Raw genomic sequence first — 17651 nt, 5'->3', positions numbered from 1 at the left:
ATTGAGTAACTGTTCCGGTTCCAGTTTCGGTTTTTTGATAAATAAAAAAACCGAAACCGTTTAAATTATGATTTTTTCGGTTACGGTTCCGGTTTTTAAAAATTTTTACTTTTTGTTTTTCTAATTAAATTAATTTCTAAATTATATTACTTTAAAAAATTATTATTAATTTTTATGACATAAATAAACAACACTTCATATTATACATAAAAATATATTTAGATATAGGTATATATAATATAGATACATATATAAATATATTTTCATATGTCATAAAAATTAATAATAATTTTTTAAAGTAATATAATGTATATATACTTTATATATATATATATATATATATATATATATATATATATATATATCAGGGACCCGGACCAAAACCGATAACCGTTCCATAACCGTTTTTTTAGTAGAACAGAAACCGTAAACCGTATTGAAATTCTGATAAATTTATAACACCGGAACCATAACCGGACCGTTAAATTATTTTCGGTTTACGGTTCTTTTCGGTATTTTTTTCTGTTTTTGCGCAAATGACGGAAGTGTCATGATAACTGTCTCCTCGAAGTGCAATATTATACAATTATAATTATAAGAGTATTTTTTTGTCGCCAGTGAAGAATAAAATTAAGCAATTATTGTAAACGACCCAACTGGCTTAATTGATCTTTATTAATTCGATATCATATATAAATATACAGACTACGTTTCGATCTTTGGTTCAGGTCCTTATCAAGTCTAAAATTAAAGGATAATACTATATAGAAGGAATCATTTTATAAAAGCATAGCGCAAACCAAGTTGAAAACAACAATTATTATAAAGTAAATGATTAAAACATACCTTACTTAAATTTTTTTTCTTTTTTCAACATGTTACAATTCTCTCTGTACTAAACGTTTCGTATAGATGGTAAAAAACGAACTAAGTTAGACATCCTTTATTATTCTATCATAAATAGAGTTTAAATTCTCTGTGTCTTTATGTAGGATGTAAGTTAATCGTGTTGTTAAATTTTTTTATATAAAACATTTCAGCTATCTCTCTTTTTCTAGTATGTGTTTCACGATGTAAAATATTAAAGGTTGTCCATTTAAAGTCATGTAAATATTCATTTCTATGTTTGCTTATAACGCTTTGGTTACATCATTAACAACTTACAATTAGTCGATCACGCTATTTTGTTATCTGATGAACATTTCCATAATAAGAACTTACATATTGTTAAGGGAATCTTGTCTAATAATTGCTAAAGCAAACATAGAAATGAATATTTACATGACTTTAAATGGACAACCTTTAATATTTTACATCGTGAAACACTAGGAAAAGAGAGATAGCTGAAATGTTTTATATAAAAAAATTTAACAACACGATTAACCTACATAAAGACACAGAGAATTTAAACCCTATTTATGATAGAATAATAAAGGAAGTCTAACTTAGTTCGTTTTTTACCATCTATACGAAACGTTTAGTACAGAGAATTGTAACATGTTGAAAAAAGAAAAAAATTTTAAGTAAGGTATGTTTTAATCATTTACTTTATAATAATTGTTGTTTTCAACTTGGTTTGCGCTATGCTTTTATAAAATGATTCCTTCTATATAGTATTATCCTTTAATTTTAGACTTGATAAGGACCTGAACCAAAGGTCGAAACGTAGTCTGTATATTTATATATGATATCGAATTAAGAAAGATCAATTAAGCCAGTTGGGTCGTTTACAATAATTGCTTAATTATAATTATTTTTTAAATGTTTTGAAACGTGTATGTATTATCGCAATAATGATAGCTGTGAAGATATTATATTTTCTGTTTTATATATATATATATATATATATATTAGTTATTGATTTATTACAGGATACATTAATTTATTCACGGAATTATTTTGCATTTTTATGTATATGATAGTTGTAAAATAATTGATCTTTTCAATATTTAAAAATTCTTAAAGTTAATCGCCTTTAAAAATATATTTTTTTAAATAATTTTTATATATTCTAATATATTATTAAAAAAAATCATATTGATAGACTTGAACTTGAGTCTTCAGGGTGACAGACCGAACACCTTGCATTGAGCTATTTATAATATGTTACTCGTATGTTCTTTACATCACGATTTATATGGAGCAAGTATTCTTATACAGTAACATCAATATAATCAAAAAGTAATTAAGTAATACATATTTGTTAGCCTATAAATCTACAATTGCCACTACATGTTAGACAAGAATTAAAATACTCGTTCTCTCCTTGTCTCTCTATCGCGCTGACGATACATAAAATATCGATAAAAAAGTAGAAGTAAAAAAGCAATAAATTGCCAAGTCTAATAAGCGCCCGTGTCTTAGATGTTGTATATTAGTTCACTCTGCGAATTATTATTTTATCATTATTATTTATCATTGTACAATTTGGAGACATATATATAAATTTTTGATACTATTTGTTATATATACGCACATATGTGCATAAGCATATATAAAATTTACAAAAAGTGGGTGCTTATTAGCCTTGCTACATTCCTGCCTTCTGCTACGGAAGGCCAGAAAGCATTTTCAGGCCGTATCTCGCGTGTAGCATGTCACATGATTAGCACGGTAGAGGAACAAGGATAACGTGATTATCGATCCTTGTCTCTCTACCGTGCGTCCGCGTGAGCAATGCAATAGTGTGTACGTGTACGGATATACACCACTACATAGAACCTGAAATTGGTTTTTCAACGTTGGTAACACTGAAACCGGAGTTTCGCGTTGTCACCGCGCGAGGTCTCCAACATCAATTCGGAGTTTGCCTGGGTCGCCTGCCGACCCTTAAGTTAAGATGCTGTGTAGAACATTTTACAATTAAATGGCTACAGAGTATCTGAAGATAAACTTAAGATGATTTAAAAGTTGTTTTAATTAATAATAATGAATTAAAATAATAAACCATTAAAATTAGCGTATAAATTAAATTATGTATAACTTATTAATATCATCTATAAATAATATAATTTATAAATAATATAAGTATTATAAAAATAATAAAAAGGATAAAAAGTTAAATCAACTATAATAAATAAGTATATATTATGTTTTATTTGTAAAACTATTATAAACAAATAAAATACACTATAAAAGATTTTATTGTCCTTTAAATAAAACAAGTTTGTTGGCCGCATGTCTTTCGCTTAATATAACATCTTTAATAAGTGAACGTCCTATTGAAAGAAAATTCTTCTGACGTAACGATACTAGTACGCTTTGCATCTGCGCAATTCGTTTATTTTTTCTTTGAATTGTTTGTCGAAGAGTTTTAATTTTATGTTTGTACATCACCCTTGTATTTTCTAAAACTGTCTTCAGGAAAACTTTCCGAGGAGAATTTTCAGTAAATGATGGGGACACAGATGTATCTACTGTGACTCGTTTTGGTGTAGTTGCCATGAAACATTCCGTTTCTAACGCTACTTCAGTTTCTACACAAATAAAAATAAATAACACTTTAGTACATAAACCATGACAAAAATTTTATTCTATATTTAATATATGTATATATATTTCGAACTGACACATGACGCATACACGCACACGCACGCGCACATGTCATATAAAATAAAATTATGTATCTCTCAATGTACTCTTTGATTTTATTTAAATATGAAGAATTCTTTTAGGCTCTCAATATCAAATATATATATGAATATAGACTAGCTATAGAGCCGAACGCGGATGTCAGTGTATCAGTTATTATATAAATTGTCAGCAATTATTTAAATTTATTTCAAATTAATCTGTTAATTTCTTAAATAATTAATTTTGTTTTGACTTTAATTTAATTTATTTTAATTTTACATTATATATTTATATATTATTATTTTTGTTTTATTGTTTTACTATTAATTATCGTTTAATTATTTTAATCTTGTAAATAAAGTTTTTTATTCTATTTATCAAATCTTTAATATTTATAAATAAAAACATCGTAAAACCGTCGTTGTCATGTCGCCAACTAATCAGGTTATATTAGAAAGAGACGGAACGTAACTTTATATTATTTGACTGTTTGCCTCTCACTCTACTCGTGCGGCTCCCCTTCCACTGCCAGCCATTCTATATGTCGATGTGTCCAACACAGTTGAGCATGGGCTAGCGGCAGCTGATTGTGAGTGCGGCCGAGCGTTTACGGAAACGGCCGAGACAACGAAATAGCAAGCGAGCCTGCGAGCAGCGAGCAAGAAAGTCAGTCGCTCCGTGCATGGGGGGGAAACTCCTATATGAAAATATAAATCGTATTAGTTCATGTTAGTATATTCGCCCAGATGGCGGCTATGTCGTATTTGTGACGTCACATTAGAAAATATGGCTGACTATATTTACATCAGAGCATGCGATAGTTCGCACAGATTATAAATAATTCACACACAGTGCACACTAGTAGTTTCAATTAAATCTGTGGTTTCAATTATCTGTGAATAGTTTCTTCGCACTGTTATTTTTCTGCGGCGCCAAAGAAATCGAGGCGCTAGAATACATTGACGTACACAGGTATAAATACATTGCGATTATTTCACCGTAACAGTTTTACATTCGTTTGTATATTATTGTACTTAATATTACTTTTACATAGACACATGTTTTGTATTCAGGAAAGAGAAAGGATTTGATACATTTTATATATCTAATATGGCAAAAGTTGAATGGATTTGCATTGTACCAAACTGTAAATCAAATTCAAGAGTTCCTGGTCATTTTTTCCCTAAAAATGTCACGTTATCGCATAAGTGGAAAGAAGCTATTAATAATAATATTATTTCAAATGTTTCATCAGAAGAATTAAGGAAATACAGAGTATGTCATCTGCATTTCTTGCCTGATGATTACATTTATTCTCGAAATCGTCAAGATTGAAACATAACGCTGTGCCCAGTGTAAATATATATAATATAAAAACAAATATAGCAGAAACACATGATACAAATATAACTGAACTGCATTCACAAGTTGAAATACATGAAGTTTCTGACTTATTAAATGAACAATATGGAACAAGTACACAAACAAATACAAAAACCGATAATGAGTTGCAATCTAAAATTAGCAGTTCTATAAATGAAATCTCTACAAGTAATATAGAATGTGTAGAAACAAATGCGTCGCAACACATTCCAAATGACTCAATAAATGAACCAATTAATCGTGCCAGCACACCAAAAACATCAAGAAGTATACTTGCTTCTATTACCAGGCAATCTCAATTAACACCAACAGCACGAAAAATATATAAAAAAGCTGTAATGCTAGCAAAAGAAAAAAATCAGATGAAAGCACAAGTAGTACGTTACAGACAGCGTTTGAAAGATGCAAAAAAATTTGCAGATACACAATTTTGCAATAAGTTTAATACTTTAACTCCAACACAACAATTATTTTTTAATATGCAATTAAAGAATATAAAGTATTCTCCTAAGGTAAATTATATAGAGCTTTTTAATGAACTAAAATCTTCATTACAATCAACATGTCCAGAACAAAGTTCAATATATTTGAAAAATATATGCTTAAAATTACAATAACTTTATTTCTATTTACAGACAATAATTTTATTTTTTGGAAAATAAGATTATTGAAAAATCATTGGTAGATAACATATATAACTATTTTTTAATTACTTTATGAATGTTTTATATACAAAATCATGTATTATAAATGTAAGAATCATGTATACAAACTGAAAAAGTTAATATTATTATGTACAATTATTTAAAATAATGCATATATATTGATTGAAGCTAAAAATACTAATATTAATATTTTAAATTAATATTAATATTAATATTATATTATAAGATATTTGTAACAATACAAAAGTATCTTTTTTTTAAAATGCTACATCATATATTATGCAACTATTTTATAGGGAAGAAGATTTACACTCGACGAAAAAATTTTAGCATTATCATTATATAAACAATCTGGTTCTTGTTACAAACTGCTATCAAAATTGTTCGTACTGCCTAGTGCTAAAACTCTGAAATCTTTGTTACAAACAATCTCATTACAACCAGGAGTTAACAAATTTCTTTTTGAGCATCTACAGCAGCACGTTGCACAAATGAATAACGAACATGATAAATTATGTGTATTGATGTGGGATGAGATGTCATTAGAAGCCAATATTCAATACGATCAGTTAAATGATAAAATAATTGGCTTTGAAGATTGGGGACATAGACGTACATCTCTTATAGCAGATCATGTATTGGTATTTATGGTACGAGGAATTGTAAAAGGTTGGAAAATTCCATTGTATTATGGCTTTTGTAAAAGTCAAATAAAATCTACACAATTATTGAGATGTATAAAAGAAATGATAAAAGAATTAACCAAGACTGGCTTGAAAATTATTGCTACTATGTGATCAAGGAGGACCGAACATGACATGTGTTAAAAATCTTCTTCAGGATTCAAAAAGCGAATGTATAAGAACAGGTCAAGAGTATCGTAAGTATAAAATACATAAAATAATTTAAAAAACATAATTAAAATATAATTAGAATTTAAATATAATTAAAATAAATAAAATAATTTTTTATTTAATATTTCAGGAGATATTATTCAACTTTTTGAACAACATATTGTACCAATATTTGATCCACCACATCTTTTAAAAGGAATCCGTAACAATTTACTATTTAAAGATTTGGAACTTGATACCACCATATTGACAGAAAACGAACGACAGTTTGCGTCGTGGCATATCATAGAAATGGCATATAAAATGGATATATATATAAACACATTAAATCGCCAAGTACCAAAATTAACAGATCAACATGTTATAAAATCAAAAATTAAAAAAATGAAAGTAAAATATGCTGCACAAGTTCTAAGAGCAAGATTATCAGCATATCTAGAATATAATAGCAAGATCAAAGGTAATTAAACTAATCTCATTATTATTAATACTTTAGATTTACTAATTTGCATATATCAATAATTGTAACAATAACAAATAAATATAAACTATATATAATCTAATTGCATGTAATTTATTCATTTTTTTCAGGAGGATTTATTGAATCACAGATTGGTCCATTACAAATACCCAGTAAGGCAGGATACGATACAGCAATGGCATTGGATCTTTTCAACAAAATTTTTGATTCCGTTAATGCACATACCTTGCATCCACAAACTCCTCTACGTGTAGCAGTTACAAAAAATAATAAGCATCATACATTTTGGCCTTATGCCATTAAACGATTATCTAACATGCGATATGTCGATCCGAAAACTAAACTTCCAGTTAAATGTATTCCATCGTTAAAAAATTGGGTATTTACTTTGCGTGGTTTTCAGAAAATATGGAAAATTGTTGAAAGTAAAGAAATAAGATTTTTAAAAACAAGAAATATCAATCAGGATCCTCTAGAAAATTTTTTTGGCTTAATTCGCAGTCATGGACGCAGAAATATAAATCCGTCTTGTAGTCAATTTTGTGGATCTTATAAAACATTATTAATTAATAATTGTACTGCAAAACGATCTATAGGATCTAATTGCGAAAACATAAATAATGGCGATTTATTATTTAGTTTAAAACAGTTTGTAAAAAATGGTAGTTGTGTAACTAATATTACAGAACAAACGGAAGAAGATTTTTTAACAGAATTCTCTCAAATTAAAAATATAGAAAATACGCACAAAACATATCCACTACAAGAAAGCAATAGATCATACGTTGCTGGCTGGGTTGTAAAAAAGTTTTGTCAATGAAAAAATTTAAAAATTGTATAACATGTAAAGAAACTCTTTTAAGTACCGACACATCAGATAAAGAATATATACAAATAATCAATGCAGAATATGTTAAAGAAAAACCATCTCTAACGTATCCATCTATATGTTTTTTGAAGGATATATTTTTTGAAGTTGATTATATTTTAAATGAAAATATTTCTTTAGTATGTTTTCGTAAAAATGTTTCTGTTTTATTACGTGAGCGTGTGTACGAAAAATTAAACTCAAATTTTGCTAAATGCATCGAACATAAAGAAGAATTAAAACTTGCTGTTATACAAGTTATTATTAAATTATTCCTATACACATTTTGTAAAACCGTTAACAGAATTTTATCTGGTCGTGACACTCGATATGTAGCTCGCAACACTATATTTAAGCAAGCTATTGAACATTATAAAAAAAGCAAAAAAGATGTTTAAGAAAAGTATAAATATTGTTCTTTTATTAGATAATAAGGTATGTACAGTATATACATTTAGATTTTTGACAATATCTCAATATATTTGATAGATCAAAGTTTAGGTCTACTTATGATTGTAGTATTAATTCTAAAAATTGTATTTTTATATATTACTAAAAAAGTGCGATTGTTAACTTGATAATAATAAATGTTATTATTAAATATAAAAATAAATACAATTTAAAATGAACAATTTTTATTATTGAATTAATAACATATATAACATTGCCATTTTTCCTGCGGATAAAGTAAATTTTTATTAAAATATAATTTAATATATTTTCATTCTGTATCGGTACTTTTGATCTTTTTAATAAGATTAAAAACACCGATACAGAATGAACATATTAATTATATTTTATTAGTACATTATATATATATATATATATATATGTATATATACATATATATATACGGTCGGCCATATTGTATATTAGTTCGCTCATGTATATTCGCCCAGGTGGCGCTTAAAACACTATTTTAAAGCAAAGTATAGGAGTTGGTTATCTATTTTACTTATAATCTGTGGCTCCGTGCGCGTCGTATTGTATAGATGAGAAGTTCGCATCCCGTGCGTAGAACGTCTAGTCGCCTAGTCTCAGCTATCGATCGGTCTTGCCTCGTGGTAGCCAGTAAGTAATATTTTATTGTTTCTTATGTATGCATAAACTCTAGAAAATTACTTTTTTTATAAAAAAGGCACGCGTTAGTTAAACGAAATTGTTAACCGTTTCATCGTTATTTCTCTTGATTCGCCAAGCCTTTCTTCGTTCTCTCGAAAAGGTCAAAATCTAACAACAAACCGTTCCGAGATATTTCGACTTATCGTATTTACAAAATGATTTTTCGGCTTCGTGTTTTCGGTTGACATCGTTTATCGATAGGCTATTCTAAATTCCCGAAATTTTAATAATGTATTGTTAACGGATTCTTATACTGACAAACGTATAACTATAAGAAAAGATAAACAATTGTTTAATTGATTTTCAAATGTTCTGGTATTGAACCTGCTATTCAACGGATTTAATTGAACTCGCCGTCTCCTTAGTTTGATGATAATGAGGTATTATGACTGCCTTCGCATGTTTGGCACAAACTTAATTTGCATTTTACGACGAAATAATCGTTGCAGAAAGATAATTAATGCACAATTTTAATCGTTTGACCGTTTGGATTTTATTTTCAACAGATAAATGTAAAAGTTGATTACAGAAATAAATCAAATGTTGTCCTTGATGATATAAATAACATTGACATTCCTGAACCGTTGTTGACAATATTTTGCATTGAAATCTCGATTCGAACGACTGTATGTGATTATCATCGTTCTTCTCATTGTTATTAAACCTTGATTTGCTTTTTTTGGAAATATCGCTTAGAGATGCTCGTTCTAGAACTTGACATCGGCATTGCAAAAACTCAATTATAGTATCTGTCGTTAAATTTTCTAACATTTCAGTATGCTCTTCTTTGTGTCTTTTTGTGCTATTCAAATTCTTTTTCATTAAATTGCGGTAATTAAAAAAAACATTGAACATGTCGCTTGCAAATAACTCTTATTTCATTCTCGTAATATTTTCTTAACAATTCCCATACACTTACATAATTTTGATTGAAAATCTCAATTGACTATTTTATCACTAAAAGATTATTCCGAATAAGTCTTGGCAGTGTACCAAGCAAAATTCGTGCCCCGTGCACAAATATTTAATCTCAACGAAAAATTAATTTTCGTTGGAATCGACGCATCAACATCCGCGTACGGCTCTTATAGCCAATTGATTTCTAAATATTTATATTGATTATTTTATATTTAAAATGTAATTCCGAAATTCAGTCTTGGCATCGTACCAAGCAAAATTCGGCTTTTCCGGCTAATTTATTATCTAATATATATTAATGATATATTGCAGATTTTGCACTGTAAGGCCAAAGGGGGCACGATATTGGTGCGCAGATTCGAGATGCGTAGTCGATTTTGCATCCCTTGAAAGTGATCGTGACGATCTTTATTTTGACAGCGTGTGCATGCTTATAACAAGGCGATTAAAACTGGACAGGTGCACGAAGAAGGATGCTATCTGATGCTACATAATGTAAACAGAGCAAATGTGACACCACCAATGTAAGTAGATTTCGTAAGATTCTATGTTTCAATCGTTCTTGTATCGCTATCACTTCTTTTACATGAGGTTTTTTTCGATATCTATTTGGAAATTAATAAAAATAGTAAAGTTATGCCAATAATATATCATTATAATGCTTATTAATTAGGGGAAAATATGCTAAATCGTACCGTTCGTTAAATCGTATCTCTACTGTATTTTGTAATCAGAGTTAAAATATTTTAATGTGTTAACACTGTTGTATTGCAGCTAGCCTCCTTCGAATGCCGCAATGTTTGTTTTTTTCTCAAGCGATCCGTTACTGAGTTTATAAATTTATTTTGCATGATTTTCATGTAATATTCGGCAGCCCGTGCTTAAGCTATCACATTGAGAAAGATAAGCAATTAAACTTATTATTAAATCATTTTTTCATCTTATTTAATCCTATAATGAAACTGTTGAAAAATCGGCAAAAAGTTTCAAGATTATTTTTTTATTCACAAATTTTTATTCACAAGGCAAGTTCGGTAAAACGTACCACTAACTTTTTCCTATATCGTACTGCTATGATTTACTAAATTAATTTTTTTATTTAGACATTGGTTTTTTTACTCTATATTTAGATAGACAATTGAAGAAAATGTTATCAAATTTTACAATTATATTGAGGTAATACTTATTTATATTTTTGTATGATACAAAAAGTATTTTTGTTAAATTTTTTAAGAGAATTTATAATTATAAATATGACATTTTCTTATAGATATGTTTTGTTGCAGACTGAGAACTTTCGTAGAAAATGGAACTTCATTTTTGTTAGAATATTTTAATTTTATTGTTAGAAGTATGATTTAAAAATTCATGGGTACAATTCAGCAAACCGGCGTATTGTAAATCGTATTAGATACTTTTTTTTAATTTTTATTTTACGATATGAAACAATGATAAATTTGTGTTAATGTTTCGCGTATATCGTTGACAAAAAACCATAGTTTCAAATAAATAAAAAAATTTTGTCACTTTTTTGATAGTTTTATTGCAATTTTAATATTTACCTTTGGGAATACGATTTAGCATACTTTGTCCTATATACACTCGACCATACAAACAAGAAAAACGGTACGTTTAAAAAAAGTAGTAAAAAAATTGTGAAAGTTCAATAATTAAATACTCAGCTAATAATTATGATATCAAGGTGTTTAAAAAACGAAAATAAAGCTTGTCCTGAAGCGATGCAAATCGTGCCGGGCATCTCGCGTAAACAAGTCCGAGTAGGATATTCACGAGGTTTTCGCCGTTTCGGCACTATTTCCTCGGGAATCGGAGGGTATCCATGAGGATTTCCCCGCATAAAAGAAAGAAAAGATAAAAAAAAGCACATTCTAAAGAGAAAAGTTTGAATTTCAATTTTTTTTATCCCATTGAGCTACCTACATCAATTGATTCACACTGTGCAATTCAGGAAAGTGGACTTTCTATCAGTTTTGCAGGTTCTCACTCTGTCATTCGCCATTGTAAAACTAATCATTCCACGTAATGGCACTAAAATTTTCTCAAACTACAGACTTCAAGCTTTATTTTTGTTTTTTAAACACCTCGATATTATAATTATTAGTTAAGTTATAAATTTTTAAACTTTCACAATTTTTTACTACTTTTCAAGTGTACAACTTTTTTGGCTGTGTAGTTTATATTATATAATAACATTATTAAAATATAATATATTAATATATTAAAATAATCCTTTTCTAAAAAAGGCATGTAAAGTCGATACTCGCATCTCAGCAAACCACATGTAACATAGACATGTATGTAATATTACACGACTGTCATGAATGTTACATGTAATATTACTTATACAGGTAAATGTTACGTTCTGGTACGGCTCTATGTCAGCAACTTTGAGATGTATCATTTATATGTTAAATATATTTCAAATGATATGTTACTGTAACATAACATAGACATATGTATTACATATGTTTTCATATTATGTAATGTAATATAAACGTATATATATTAGATATTTTCCTGTAATGCAATATAAAATAAATGTATATATTACATACTTCTATATGTCATGTAATATAACATAAATGTATATGTTATATTTATGCAAAATATATATATAAAAATAAACATTTTCTATGTACTTATATTTTAATTTAAAATGTTATAAATATTTATTGTAGATAAAAGGATATCTTTATCTATAACAAATATTTATAAACATATTGAATTAAAATATAATAAGTAGATAGAAAAATAGTATTTATTTTTATCTGCGAAACAGTTAATTTTTAAAATAATTAAGTCATGTTTTTTTAATTTTAAATTCAAATACATATACATATAATATATATATATATATATATATATATATATAGCTATATATATTTTACATTCATATATCACGCACATATTTCAATAAACAATGTAATATTCATAATTATAAGAAAATATATTTCTTTATTTTTGTGATTATAGTTTCTAATATGATTTGTAGTACTTTTATATTTTAATATATTAAATATTTATATATTTTAATAATGTATTAAATATAATATATTTATACATATACGGAGTGTCTCTAAACTGGCGATAAAGATTTTAATTATAAATTCTTTGTAATATTTTGAAGACAAAATTTCTAACACGAAAATGTCGAGGATATAGCATTTTTCAAATAGGAAAAGTTTAAAGATTATGAATTCTACAATAATTTCACTATTGCCAGTTACGATTCCATGAATCGGATGCTTTTGATAATAGTATTATTGTAAAAATATTCAAGATTTCATTAAAAATGTATTTATGTTTCTCCGTAATGAATCATAAGAACAGTTAAAAACGTTTTTATTCCATAGTTTAATATATCGATATTGATATGTGTCAGTTGTCATATTTAGCTGTCTCCACGATGAAATTATAATCAATAAAAACAAAGTTATTTGACATGGAAGCACTTTTACCACTGATCATTTTGCTATCTCTGAGCACACAAAAGTCTAGCTCGTCATTCGTAATCTTTAAACTTTTATTATTTGAAAAATACTATAGCCCCGATATTTTCGTATTAGAATTTTTGTCTTGAAATATTACAAAGAATTTGTCATTAAAATCTTTATCGCCAGTTTAGGGACATCCTGTTTATATGTGTGTATATACTGTAAATAATAAAATATACTTATTTTACAAAATTGTAGGAGAGTTTAAGAAGAAAAACCGTTGGTATCTAAAATTGAACCTACCTTTAGAAAAGGACAAATCGACATTAACAACGTTAATCTGTAAAATGCGAACTAGATGAGGCAAATTCAGAAAGAATTTGGAGTATACCTATCCATTACAGACATAAAATCCTTCAGATATGAAAACGGTAATGACAGTATAGTGGTGATAATAGTGCTGTTACGAGATCATCGAAAATTGGAGAAACACAGCTGCCAACGGTGAGTAACCTTCATGCAAATATATTTAACGTCGAATATATAAAGTTGCATGTAAAAGGACGTTGAAGTAATGGCTCGGATCTCAAACGAGATTTGTTTGATACTGAGATTTGTTTGATAGCTTGAACGGATTGATTTTGCATTCGCAAACGACAATGTCCCAAGTATTGTACATTGCGTTGTAATGAGAAACGATTGATAAATATTTATGTATTTTTTTAATTTTTAAAAGTAAATATTTCTCATCAAGTTAAGAAAATAAAATATTAAGTTTAACCTTTTTGAAAGGGTTAAACCTTTCGCTACGGCTGAGCTAGACACAGTCTCTGCCACTTTATACACAGCCCTGCCACGGAACGCGCGTTATTGATAATCGAATGCGCGACTGATGTATGTTGCTTTGCACTAAATAACTTATTTATATTTATATTTATATTGAAATTTATTTAGTATATTACAAGTAATAATTAATTATGTTAGCGTGATTGTTTCTTTATACTATGCAATTCATCAAAATTGTGTAATATAAAATAATAGCTAATAAAATATAACATTTTTATTTATTTATGTGCAATAAACTAGAAAGAATTACAATAATATAACATTAATACTCTTATAAAACTCTTACACACACACACACACACACACATTTATACACATTTATACACTACCGTCAGAAAGTTTAAGACCAAAAAAATTTGTTAATTTTATTTATTATTTCTTTCTAAAAAATAATGCAAACTATTTTTACTTTTATGGTGTTGTAACATGATCTTCTAGCTATTAATAAAAAAAAGAAACAATCAGCGGAATATCATATTTTAACGTGTAGAAATAAATTATTCTTTTGAGGATCTTTATTTATTACTTTGGTCTTAAACTTTCTGACGGTAGTGTATATATATATATATATATATATATATATATAAGAATTAATTATTTACATTAATAAAAATAAACAGATAAAGCAATCCAAATACTAAAATACTTATCATATTTGTTTAATATTATTGTTTATTATTATAATTTTCAAGTGAATACACAGTAATATAGTGTTAATATTACAATTTTTATTACTTTTACATTATATTACCTTAGAATAATGAACTTGATTTATATAATATATATCTTATCTTTATATTTTAATTATATGCATACATATAACTCATAAATTAAAAATAAGAAACGAAAAACACATTGAAAACATGACAAATACACTTTTTAATTATTTGCGAATAATTTTATTAGTTGGCAAGTCAGAAGTTTCATCTTTTTTAGGAAAATATCTTTTTATAATAGGTTTTGCACCTTGTAATAATTGTGCTAATGATAAAATTTGGTCTCCTATTAATTTAATATCAGATATTTTTTCAACGTCAAGATATATAAAAGACATCATCTGTAAAATAAATACATAATTCATAAAAATCAATAAAAAATGATACAATAATATTTTATTACGAAATTTAAAGATTTTTAATATAATTTACTTGAATTTTTCACATATCCTTTTATTTCCATATTTTTTCCTTTCTCGAAACTATCATTTAGCTTCGTAATCAGCAATTTGAATTTCTAATTTGTAATGACCATCTGTAATTGATCCAGTACCAATAGTTTTAAAACTATTTGAGAAAATATTAAATCTTGTTTTAACATATCCTCGTATAACTGAAAAATATTTTATTTAAAAGTATTTATTTTAAGAAAATGTAATAGAAGAAAACATACATAAATATAAGAACATACTATATATGTATATGACAATATTAAATCATATATGATATATTTAGAATTACTTACGAACACATGAATTCAAGTAATCCGGAATATTTCTATCAATTTAGGTTGAACTGCGTGAATTATCTTTTTAAGGTTAAAAGAACCCAAATTATTAATAATAGTATTTGAAGGAATAATAAGTCCGTAAGGAAGAGTTCCTTGATTAAACTCCGGTAATTTCGTTTTTTTAGCTTTCACTATATCAATTTGAATAATCTGTAAAGTACATAAAGTAATATTAGATTAGAAAGTAACATATATATAATTATTATTATTATTGTATATATTAAATTAAATAAAAATAAAAAGTATATTTAAGTATATTCAAAGTAAACAATAATATATAAATATTAATAGTTGTTAAAGATAAATAATATTTTTCTTAAAAAATTTATTAATTACTCGATTTGGTTTTCTGTGAAACTGAATCCGCTCGATTTCAGCATTTTATACCACTATTTGAATTCGATGACGACTATTATTATTTAAAATAAATTTTAGCAATCGATAATGTTGTGCTTTGCCAACAATTTTCGGACCATCAATCTCATCAATGAAACCAATAACCTCTCTAAAAAAGATTTTAAAATCGTCTTTTTATTTTTCAGAAAATTAAGAAATTTAAATATATATATACATATATTTACAGGATATCTTACCTTTGTACAACATTTTATTAGCGTATGCTAGAAGTAAAATAGAATAAAAAATTCTAAAATGTTGAGGCTACAATAGTTTTTTAATTATAAACCATCAAAATTTGTCAATGAATATAGCATAGAACTCGCGCGTCCGTAACTAAACATACACGCCTACTCGATCTGTCATCTGTTATTGATTTTTTCAAGGTAGTGTGATATTGATTTTTCTGCACAGCTTATTTTATTTTAAAAATAATAAAACCAATAATAGATGACAAATCGGTACGCATATACATGTGTAATTCAGTGCGTGTATATCATTGGTAAATTTTGATCGCTTATAACTCAAAAACTGTTGCAGCCTCAACATTTTTGTATTAGAATTTTTTATTCTATTTTTTACCTCTAAAATACACTAATAAAATATTGTACGGAGGTTGTGAGACACCTCCTATATGTACGCACACACACACTTATATACATTATATAAATAATGGATTAGAATTTATTAACTACTGAGATACAATATTTATTTTTTAAAAAGTAAAATGTGCAGATAAATAAATATAAATGCGTGTGTATTTTTTATTATATGAATTAAAATAAATAAAAAAGTTTACACAGTGGAATCCTCAAGTTTAATTGGTTTTAACATCTCATCTATCGCAAAAGTAATCATCTCTATTTCAATATTTTTATTTGAAATAATATCTTGTTTATTATTCAACGTTCTATAAATTAACATGCAAGATATAAATATCAAACATTAAAATATGTTGCATAAAATGATGTACAATATATAATTATAAAAATAAAATAAATAAAAACATCGAAATCAATAGGTGATTTGGCTATGAGAGCGTGAGCGTGGATATTATGACGCAAAAAAATTCTTTATTATATTAAAAATACATAAAAATAAATAATTAGCGGACGTTTCGGCTCCTTTTTTTGGGCCTTCTTCAGCGCAAGATCGAATAACAAAATTTAAACCAAAAACCGGATAAACAATTAAAATGAATCACGGGTAAAACAGTGTGAGATCGTAAATACGCAATCGTACCATGAAGATGGATATGATTCTTATCCTCTTCATAATTTAAGTATGATTTCCTTCAACGGATGTTCAATACATAACGAAAGCAATTAATTTGCTATGTGGTCGCATCTAAGAAATTAATACTATTATCGGTCGAAATGTTAGCATTCAATTGTAAAAAATAACAAAAAGACTCACAGAAATATGTGCATCGTTAACGACGAGGAGGCAACACTATTATACATTGATATAATATGACAAGAACACAGAGAAGGAGAGAAATTCGTCTTGTCGCTGTCACGATTATCACATGACTGATGACTTACATGTAGGAATCAACAATGTCATAAATAAAAACGAGTCAAA

General features: G+C 27.1%; 1 protein-coding gene and 1 pseudogene across 2 annotated transcripts in view; both read left to right on the top strand.

Moving 5' to 3' along the window:
* Positions 1–4264: 4264 nt before the first annotated feature.
* LOC145937945 (uncharacterized) lies at positions 4265–8305 on the top strand (annotated as a pseudogene). Its single transcript, XR_014425654.1, has 5 exons — positions 4265–4545; positions 4628–5468; positions 5918–6501; positions 6606–6935; positions 7067–8305. The product of XR_014425654.1 is annotated as an uncharacterized LOC145937945 (transcript).
* Positions 8306–8793: 488 nt separating this feature from the next.
* Positions 8794–17651, top strand: part of LOC145938979 (uncharacterized) — an 86515-nt gene continuing 77657 nt past the window's right edge. The window contains exons 1-2 of the mRNA XM_083042960.1: positions 8794–8895; positions 10177–10388. The gene's annotated coding sequence lies outside the window, so the exon portion shown is untranslated. The remainder of the gene's footprint in view (positions 8896–10176; positions 10389–17651) is intronic.

Source organism: Prenolepis imparis, unplaced genomic scaffold (genome assembly GCF_030444845.1).
Source record: "Prenolepis imparis isolate NDT839.2.m4 unplaced genomic scaffold, iyPreImpa1.0 SCAF_1, whole genome shotgun sequence".
Classification (NCBI taxonomy): domain Eukaryota; kingdom Metazoa; phylum Arthropoda; class Insecta; order Hymenoptera; family Formicidae; genus Prenolepis; species Prenolepis imparis.
Note: the sequence above shows the minus strand (reverse complement) of the source record. Positions and strands in the feature narration are given on the sequence as shown.